Raw genomic sequence first — 9823 nt, forward strand, 5'->3', positions numbered from 1 at the left:
CAGCAATATTGGGGACACAATCACAGATACACAAACATATACACACACACACATACATATATATATATATATATATACACATATATACGACTGCCTTCTTTCAGTTTCCATCTACCAAATCCACTCACAAGGCTTTGGTTGGTCCGAGACTATAGTGGAAGACACTTGCCCAAGGTGCCACGCAGTGGGACTGGACTTGGAACTATGTGGTTCATAAGCAAGCTACTTACCTCACAGCCACTCCTACACCTAACTACCACACAGCCAGGCCAGTCAAAGCCTTGTGAGTGTGTCTATTAGACAGAAATTGAAAGAGGCCCATCGTGTGTGTGTATGCATATATATACATATATATGTATATTTAATTAGAGTATATGTTAACCTCGTGAAGGGATGGTTGCATTCAAGGAAATACTGGTTCAATACCTAGTGTTTTTAGGGAATAGAATTCCCTTAAAACAATAGGTATATATTAAACATATAGTTTATATCCATTTAAGAGAAGAAAAGAAAAGAAAATGGAGATAAGGAAGTTAATAATTATTTATTATTAACGAATTTTGAGCTCCAACCAAAATGCAAATATATGGGAAACTACCACCTGTGTCATCTCTTGTGAAAGGTAGGAGAGTCCAGTTTGCTGGACATTGTTGTAGAGCTGGAAAAGAAGTAATTTCTACTCTTCTCCTCTGGAAGCCATCTACTCGCAATACCAGAGGGCATACACTCTCCTACCCTGATGTAATCTCCAGGGATACAGGCATCCAGCAACAGGACCTCCATAATGCCATGATGGACCGTGAAGTCTGGCGTAGCATGGTAAATTTCATTGTCTCGACCACGGTCAAACAATAATAATAATAATTAACGAATTGGTCATTTTCGCTTCTTACAGCTGTTTCAATTAATACTCAATAATTTAATTACAAATTTGTACATTAAATTTTACACTTATATGAGATGAGTATAATTACATCAGAGGAAAAAGGATGTACCTTTTTTGATGTTACATGTAGGCTTATCAGTTCATTTCAGCAGATCTAACTTTGAGTCTGCTGAAATGAATATATATATATACACATATATAAATATAATGTATGTGTAAGCAGGTGTGAGTGTGTATATGTCTGTGTGTCCTTATCTTGAAATTGCATGATTGTTGTGATTGTCCCCATCATACAAGCAGTGTCATTCATTTCCGGTATTGTATAAGAACATGTCTGGTCATGAGGAGATATCACCTTGCTTAGCAAAATAGACAAGGGTTGGCAACAGGAAAGGCATGCTTTCTGCAGCCAGATACCCATGCCACTCCTGTTGCCGACCCTCATCTGTTGAAAATATCTCAATAATCTCTATCCAACCCATGCAAGCATGGGAAAGTGGATGTGAAAAGGATGATGACAATGATGATGATGACGATGATGATGATGATGGTGATGATGATGATGATGATGATGATGATGATGATGATGATGATGATGATGATGATGATGGTGATGGTGGTGGTGGTGGTGGCGGTGATGATGATGATGATGATGATGATGATGATGATGATGATGATGATGATGATGATGATGTGGTGATGGTGGTGGTGGCAGTGGCGGTGATGATGATGATGATGAATGATGATGATATGATGATGATGATGATGATAATGGTGGTGGTGGTGATGATGATGATGATTATATATGCATCCATGCACACACACACACACATACACACACACACACACACAAATATAACACTTTCTAAACATCTAAGCATACATTTACAGCAAAGAGCTATCGTCGCAACATGTCATTAAATTTCACAAATAAAAAAAAAACTTTTAAAAATAAGAAGATTAGGAACATAAGCTTTAACTGATAGCAAAAGACACACCGGAAATTAACATCCAGATATAGCAGACTTGTGAAAAAAAAACCAAAAAAAAAACTAGAAACATTTACTGATTGCTGAAAGAGACTTTGAGATAAGAACAAAAATTTTAAATCGAGTGATGACAAAATCATCCATGATAAATAACATTATTCTCTCGGAACAAAAACAATGGCAGGCAACTGGGCTCATAACAAAAATCTGAGTTCACATTGTTTTCTTTCTATAATTGCCACAAGCCTGAAACTTTGTGGGGAGGGAGCTTGTTGATTAAGTCAACCCCAGTATTCAACTGGTACTTATTTATTTCTTTATTGCCCACATGGGGCTAAACGTAAATGTATGTATATATGTATGCGTATGTATGTGTGTGAGTTGTCTAAGGGACCAAAAATCAGGGAGGGCAAAGATGCACTCATATAACTGTTGCCAAATTCCCTTCCAGATCAGCTAACTCTGATGAGTATAAGGTTATATAATAGGATTGTTACTTAACACTCCATTGTATTGGCTGTACAAAACCAGTTGGTAAAATCAACCATCATGGATATATAATATGGTACATTTCGGATAATATATACATAAATATATATATATCAGTTGAGGTGTATTCTGTTAGAAATGTGTTAGAGTTCAAAATGAGAAAGGGATTAAGTCGATTGGTACTTATTTATCAACCTGCAACTGGTACTTATTTATCGACCCTGGAAGCATAAAAGCAAAGTCAACCTCATGGCATTTGAATTCAGAATATAAAGCCAGAAAAAAATACTGCTATCCAGCATGGTGAAGATTCTGGCAGCTTACCATTCCATAAACTGGGATCATGATATAATATCAGTTGATAAAGGGCTGAGAATCTCTTGAAAAAGTTTATGAAATTAGGAAATTTATTGTTTCAAACTAAACAGTAAGGGCTTATAAGACCTAAAACAGAGATGATATATAGGCATAGGTGTGGCTGTGTGGTAAGAAACTTGTTTCGCAACCACATGGTTCCGGGTTCAGTCCCACCACGGCACCTTGGGCAAGTATCTTCTGCTATAGCCTTGGGCCAACCAAAGCCTTCTGAGTGGACTTGATGGACAGAACCTGAAAGAAGCTCGATGTATACATACATACAGCAGACAGATAGATAGATAGATAGATAGATATATAGATAATAGATTAGATAGATATAGATATAGATACATTATAATATGCATACATATATATATACATAATATATATACATACATATATATATATATAATATATATATATATATATATATATAATATATATATATATATATACATATATATATATATAGTTAATCCAAACATGAAAACACAAGAGAAAACACAACAATGTGAGGACGTGGAACAAGTATATATTATTGGACGCTCAGGAAAGAAGGAAAGAAGGAGGGTTTTTAATGTTTCGAGTGGGATCTCTTGTCAGAAACATAGGAAAAGGCAAGGTCCAAGGAAGGGAAGACAATGGAAAAAAAATGCGCCAATGGTACACACGTTGTCATACATTATATATATATATATAGTGAGATTACAAAAAAAAACAAAAATACAAAAGACGAAGACTGGTGTGTAAACAACAAACAGATGTATTAATTTAACTTTCGGGAAGTGAGAAAGTCTTTTACGTTTCGAGCCTACGCTCTTCAACAGAAAGGAATACAGAAATAAACTGGGAGAGAAAATAGAAAAAGGTTTAGTGGCTAGCGATCTATCATGGCGAATATATATATATATATATACACAGTGGAACCATGGTCTATGAATTTCATTCTTTCCTAAAGGCTGTTTGCCATCCAAAAGGTTCATAAACTGAAACTATTTTTCACACTTTGGGTAAATTCAAAAGAATGCACAATGAATTCAAGCTGAAATGTGCACTGAGAAAAAGCCAGACAGTAACTAATGCTCTCCTCTTAATACCCCCAGTTCATCACTGACTGTTATTGCCAGCTTGCATGTCCATTACTTGAGACATTGTTCATCACCCGCGATGTTTCATCTTAAAAAAATTGTTCGTAAACTGATTTCTTTATTATGAGAGGTGTTTGAAAACTGAGGTTCCACTGCATACACACACACACACACACACGCACACTCACACACTTATATACATACACATGTATATGAGAGGCTTCTTTCTGTTCCCTTCTACTAAGTTTACTCATGGGGCTTTGATCAACTGCGGCTATAACAGATGACACATTGTCCAAATTGGGAGCCATGCAGTGAGACTGAACTCCAAGCCACATACTTGGGAGGTGAACTTCTTAACCAGACAGCCGTGTTGGTTCCTAGATGTATTCATGAAATAAGCAATGCTGTACGTGATTATCATTTATCAGCATAAATATAGATATGACGTCGTTAGGCTATGTTCAACCGTGATACACGACCAAATGACTGAATCAGTCCAGAGGGTCACTATCACAGTCAACCTCCTCCAAGCACTTAATAACTTTAGATAACCTCATTCATTGTGATGTTACATATTGTTATCTAAAAGGTGTGTGATTTTATTATAGAAATTATGAAATAGGTTTAAATTAAGCAACTTTATTGATCAGAATGCAAGATATACTTACCTTAAATTCTGTTGAAAAGCAGTAGTGAGAAATAGGACAGATGAGAACTCTGTCTTGGATATGAAATGCTTTGACCCAGCCATTTTGGTCCTGCTTATTTAGCACTGGTGTTCGATGCTGACTTATTTGACATCAGACATTTTAATGTTTCTCTCGTCCTCTCTCTCTCTCTCTCTCCCTCCCATCCCTCACACTGTTTATGTGTGTGGGTAGGTTTCCCTTTTATGTGTATGAGGAAAGGGAAATGTTTATGTCTGTCTACAGTTAATAAATTGTAACATCCACTCTGGTGGGTGGTTGGTGTTAGGAAGGGCATCCAGCTGTAAAAATCATGCCAAGACAAGACACAGAAGTCTGGTGCAGTCTCCTGCCTTGCCAGCCCCTGTCAAACCGTTCAACCCAAGGCAAACGTTAAACAATGATGACGATGATAGTGGTCGTTTTCTCCTTCACTCTATTTCTTTCTCTCCTAGTATCTCTCTCTCTCTCTCTCTCTCTCTCTCTCTCTCTATGTGTGTGTATATTTCTGCGTGTGCATATGTGTGTGTTTGCCTCCAGTGCCAAAAAGAACTGCCCTGCCACCAAAACTGGCTGAACGTCCAGTCATCTGCACCAAATCATCTAATTGTAATCTGGGACAACGGACTAAACTGTGATTCTTCCTCTCAAATTAGTTGATGTTTTAGAGTCATTTTGTCTGTCTTAACATTCTGAGTTCAAATTCCACCAATGGCAACTTTACCTTTCATCCTTTTCTGGTCAATAAGAACCAGGTGAGCTCTGCAGTCGGTGCAATCAACTCAAACTCTACCCTAAAATTATTATTGCTGTTGTTGTTGTTGTTATTTTGGTTTGACTCAGGTTCTGTCTTATTACTGGTAGGATTTGTGTGGGTAGCAGATTACTACCTGTAACCTTAAGATTCTACAACTCTTCCGCAGTCTTTCAAGTGCATAGAACCCTCTTAATAATCCTTGCTGTCCCTAAGAGACAAACTTTCTGTAGGAGCTTTGCTGGGCATTTCTATTTCTAGGAGCTCTACCGGTCATTCTGTTTCAATCTCCTTCGACAATTTGTCTATATTTTTGCTAATTTTTCCCAACACACCAATTACTATAGACATGGCCATTACTGTTTGCATGCTGCAAAATTCTTCTTATTTCATATTTTAAAGGATTGTATTTATTTTTCTACCACTTTCTTTATGATCTTGGAATTAAATGGTCACGAGGAATCGATGAGGAAGTAACTTTGCTTTTCCTTAAATTCTTCTTCTTATTATTATTATTACCATCATCATCATCATCATCGTTATTATTATTATGAAGGTGGTTGGTCGGTAGAATCGGCAGCACACTGGACTAAGTGCTTAGTGGTATTTCATTTGCCACTACATTCTGAGTTCAAATTCCACCACCAATGTTGACTTTGTCTTTCATCCTTTCAGGGTCAATAAATTAAGGTACCAGTTGAGTACTGGGGTTGATGTAATTGGTTTAACTCCGCCCCCGCAAATTTCAGGCTTTGTGCCTGTAGTAGAAAGGATTATTATTATTTTTATTATTATTCTATGTTTGACTTTTGCTTTATATTTGTACAAGTTGGCTCCAAGTCTCACCCAGAAACCTCAAGAGACAACAGGTTGGAAGTTCATGTTGTTGTTATGCGTAGTGTGCCATATATTTGTTTTTTTTTTTTTTGGTGTTGTACTAGTGAATGTCTAAAAAAAAAAAAAACCAAAAAATTATGTTTGTTTTAAACCTTGAGATTACATAGAAATTATTATTATTATTACCATTATCATCATTATTATTATTATTATTATTATTATTATTATTATTATTATTATTAAGGTGTTGGACAGGCAGAATCATTCTTCTTTTTCTTCTTCTTCTTCTTCTTCTTCTTCTTCTTCTTCTTCTTCTTCTCCTCCTTCTTCTTCTTCTTCTTCTTCTCTTCTTCTTCTTCTTCTTCTTCTTCTTCTTATTATTATTATTATTATTATTATTACCACTCAGTTTATTTTGATAATCTTTGAGAATTGTCATTTATTTATTTATGTATTTATTTATTTCCTCCAGATAACGACTCATCCCCCACCAACTCCACCTTTTGCACTAATCTAACACACACTCATGGCTGTTAGTTTATACAGATGTGTGTGTGTGTGTGTGTGAGTGTGTGAGTGTGTGTGTGTGTATGTGTGTATATATATCTGTATCTTTGTCTCAATTATACTGGGGGGATGGGGAAAAGGAAATTAGAGAGTAATTTTTCTCATTTCTTGTTTTGGGTTTTTTTTTGTTTTATTTTTTTAGTTCTTATTTCTTCACCTACAGACAATGAACTGCACCAACTTACCTTTTACAATATAACAAGACAATCATTAATCACCTGTTTAAAATCTTTGTTTTTTTTTTTTTTTTTTTTTAAATGTGTGATGTCTTCTACAGCCCTGCCTAGAGAAGCACAGGCAACAGATACAAACAACTGCCCCCCCCACTTCCCCACCCCACCTGCATAGTAGTTTGGTGGGATTAAATTGAATGAAAAAAGTCTTGACTTCTTTATTTCTTCTTTCTTTCATAAGTTATTTTCTTTCCGATTTTTCTTAGTTCTTTTCTTTAATCCCTCATTCATTCATTTTCCTTTTTTTCAGGTTTTTTTCTTTCACTTATTTTTCTTACTTTGAACCTTTTTCTTTTCTTCTTTCTTTCTAGCTTACTTCATTGCTTCCTTTCTTTCATTCTTTCTTCCAATAACTTTAACAGGTAAAAGATGAAAGGTAAAATAAATATATGAAGAATTCCGGGTAGAAGTAGGGGTCCACCAAGGTTCAGCCCTCAGTACCCTTTTATTCATCATAGTCATCCAGGCAATAACAGAGGAATTCAAGACAAGTTCCCTTGGGAGCTCCTCTATGCCGATGACCTGGCCCTCATAGCAGAATCACTACCGGAACTAGAAAAGAAATTTTGGGTGTGGAAGCTAGGTTTAGAATCAAAAGGCCTTAGAGTCAATGTAGCAAAGACCAAAGTTCTAGTAAGTAGGAAGGCGAACTCATCACACACCCCCTAAGGTAGGTGGCCCTGCTCGATCTGTAGAAAAGGTGTAGGTAGAAACTCCATAAGATGTACCCAGTGTAAGCTATGGACGCATAAAAGGTGCAGTAACATCAAAGGAAAAATTAACCGAGAAGATAGCTTTCATGTGTGGCAGTTGCACAGGGGCAATAGTCACCACAGATACTCAGAAAACAGATTCCATCACACTCCAGGGGGAGAAACTAGAAGTAGTTGATAGTTTCTGCTATCTAGGTGACCAAGTTAGTAGTGGAGGTGGATGCTCAGAGAGTGTCACCACTAGAATACGAACAGCCTGGGCAGAGTTTAGAAAGCTTCTACCCCTACTGGTGACAAAGGGTCTCTCGCTCAGAGTGAAAGGTAGATTGTACGACGCATGTGTATGAACTGCCATGCTTCACGGTAGTGAAACATGGGCTGTGTCTGCAGAGGACATGCATAGGCTTGAAAGAAATGAAGCTAGCATGATCCGCTGGATGTGTAATGTCAGTGTGCACACACGACAGAGTGTAAGTGCTCTGAGAGAAATGTTGGACATAAGAAGCATTGGATGTGGTGTGCAAGAGAAACGTTTGCACTAGTATGGTTATGTACAAAGGATGGATGAGGAGAGATGTGTGAAGAAGAGCCACTCCCAAACAGTTGAAGGAATCCAGGGGAGAGGTAGACCCAGGAAGACATGGGATGAGGTGGTCAAGCATGACATTAGGTCTCACAGAGGCAATGACGAAAGACAGAGATCTCTGGAGATATGCTGTGACTGCGAAGACCCGACAAATAAAGTGAGTTCATGGCTGTTTCCCGCACCAGTTTCGCATAGCAGCCCCAGCCCATCCAAAGTACCTTGGATTGCAGAACGACCTGCTGTGCTTACCTTGGATCGTAGGGTGACCTGCTGTGCTTGAGGAGACCTATTGAGTCAAGTACATCAACATCAAAATAAATATCAAATGGAAATTATAGTCATGTTACCTGTGCTGGTGGCACGTAAAAAGCACCCACTGCACTCACAGAGTGGTTGGCGTTAGGAAGGGCATCTAGCTGTAGAAACACTATCAGATCAGACTGGAGCCTGGTGCAGCCTTCTGGCTTCCCAGACCCCAGTCGAACTATCCAACCCGTGCTAGCACAGAAAACGGATGTTAAACCATTATGATGATGATGATATATATATGTGTGTGTATGTATGTATATATGTATATGTGTATATATATATATATATATATATATATATATATAATATATATATATATATATATATATATATATATATATATATAATATACATATACATATATACATACCAAATCCACTCACAAGGCATTGGTTGGCCTGGAGTTATTGTAGAAAATACTTGCTCAAGGTGTTGCATAGTAGGACTGAACCAAGACCTCATAAATCCAAAGCAAGTTTCTTAACTGCAAACCCATGCCTCTGTGTGTATGTATGTGAGTGTGCATGTGTGTGTGTGCATGTGTGTGCATGTATGTGTGTTATACATATATATATATACATATAGGCAAACATTTAATCATACATACACATATCCACATCTACTCACACATTTTTACAAATGTGTGCATGTATATATAAGGATACATACACATGCATACACACATGCATATACCGATGCATACACACACATGTACATACACACATACATACATACACACAGATATTTATAAGTACACCTATGTATATATATATATATCTATATATATATATATATATATATATATATATATATATTATATATATATTATATATATATTATATATATATACATATACATATATACATACCAAATCCACTCACAAGGCATTGGTTGGCCTGGAGTTATTGTAGAAAATACTTGCTCAAGGTGTTGCATAGTAGGACTGAACCCAAGACCTCATAAATCCAAAGCAAGTTTCTTAACTGCAAACCCATGCCTCTGTGTGTATGTATGTGAGTGTGCATGTGTGTGTGTGCATGTGTGTGCATGTATGTGTGTATACATATATATATATACATATAGGCAAACATTTAATCATACATACACATATCCACATCTACTCACACATTTTTACAAATGTGTGCATGTATATATAAGGATACATACACATGCATACACACATGCATATACCGATGCATACACACACATGTACATACACACATACATACATACACACAGATATTTATAAGTACACCTATGTATATATATATATATATATATATATATATATATATGTACAGACAAATGTTAACACAAGATATTTTA

The 9823-nt window shown here is 36.5% G+C and overlaps 1 protein-coding gene and 1 long non-coding RNA gene across 2 annotated transcripts in view; one reads left to right on the forward strand and one right to left on the reverse strand.

The window, feature by feature from the left end:
* Nucleotides 1-274, reverse strand: part of LOC118766525 — a 5701-nt gene extending 5427 nt beyond the window's left edge. Inside the window, exon 1 of the long non-coding RNA XR_005002461.1 lies at nucleotides 255-274. This is a non-coding gene — a long non-coding RNA (uncharacterized LOC118766525). The remainder of the gene's footprint in view (nucleotides 1-254) is intronic.
* LOC118766522 overlaps nucleotides 1-9823 on the forward strand; it is a 71914-nt gene that overhangs the window by 7500 nt on the left and 54591 nt on the right. The gene's annotated exons all lie outside the window — the stretch shown is intronic.

This window comes from Octopus sinensis, linkage group LG16 (genome assembly GCF_006345805.1).
Source record: "Octopus sinensis linkage group LG16, ASM634580v1, whole genome shotgun sequence".
Taxonomy (NCBI): Eukaryota; Metazoa; Mollusca; class Cephalopoda; order Octopoda; family Octopodidae; genus Octopus; species Octopus sinensis.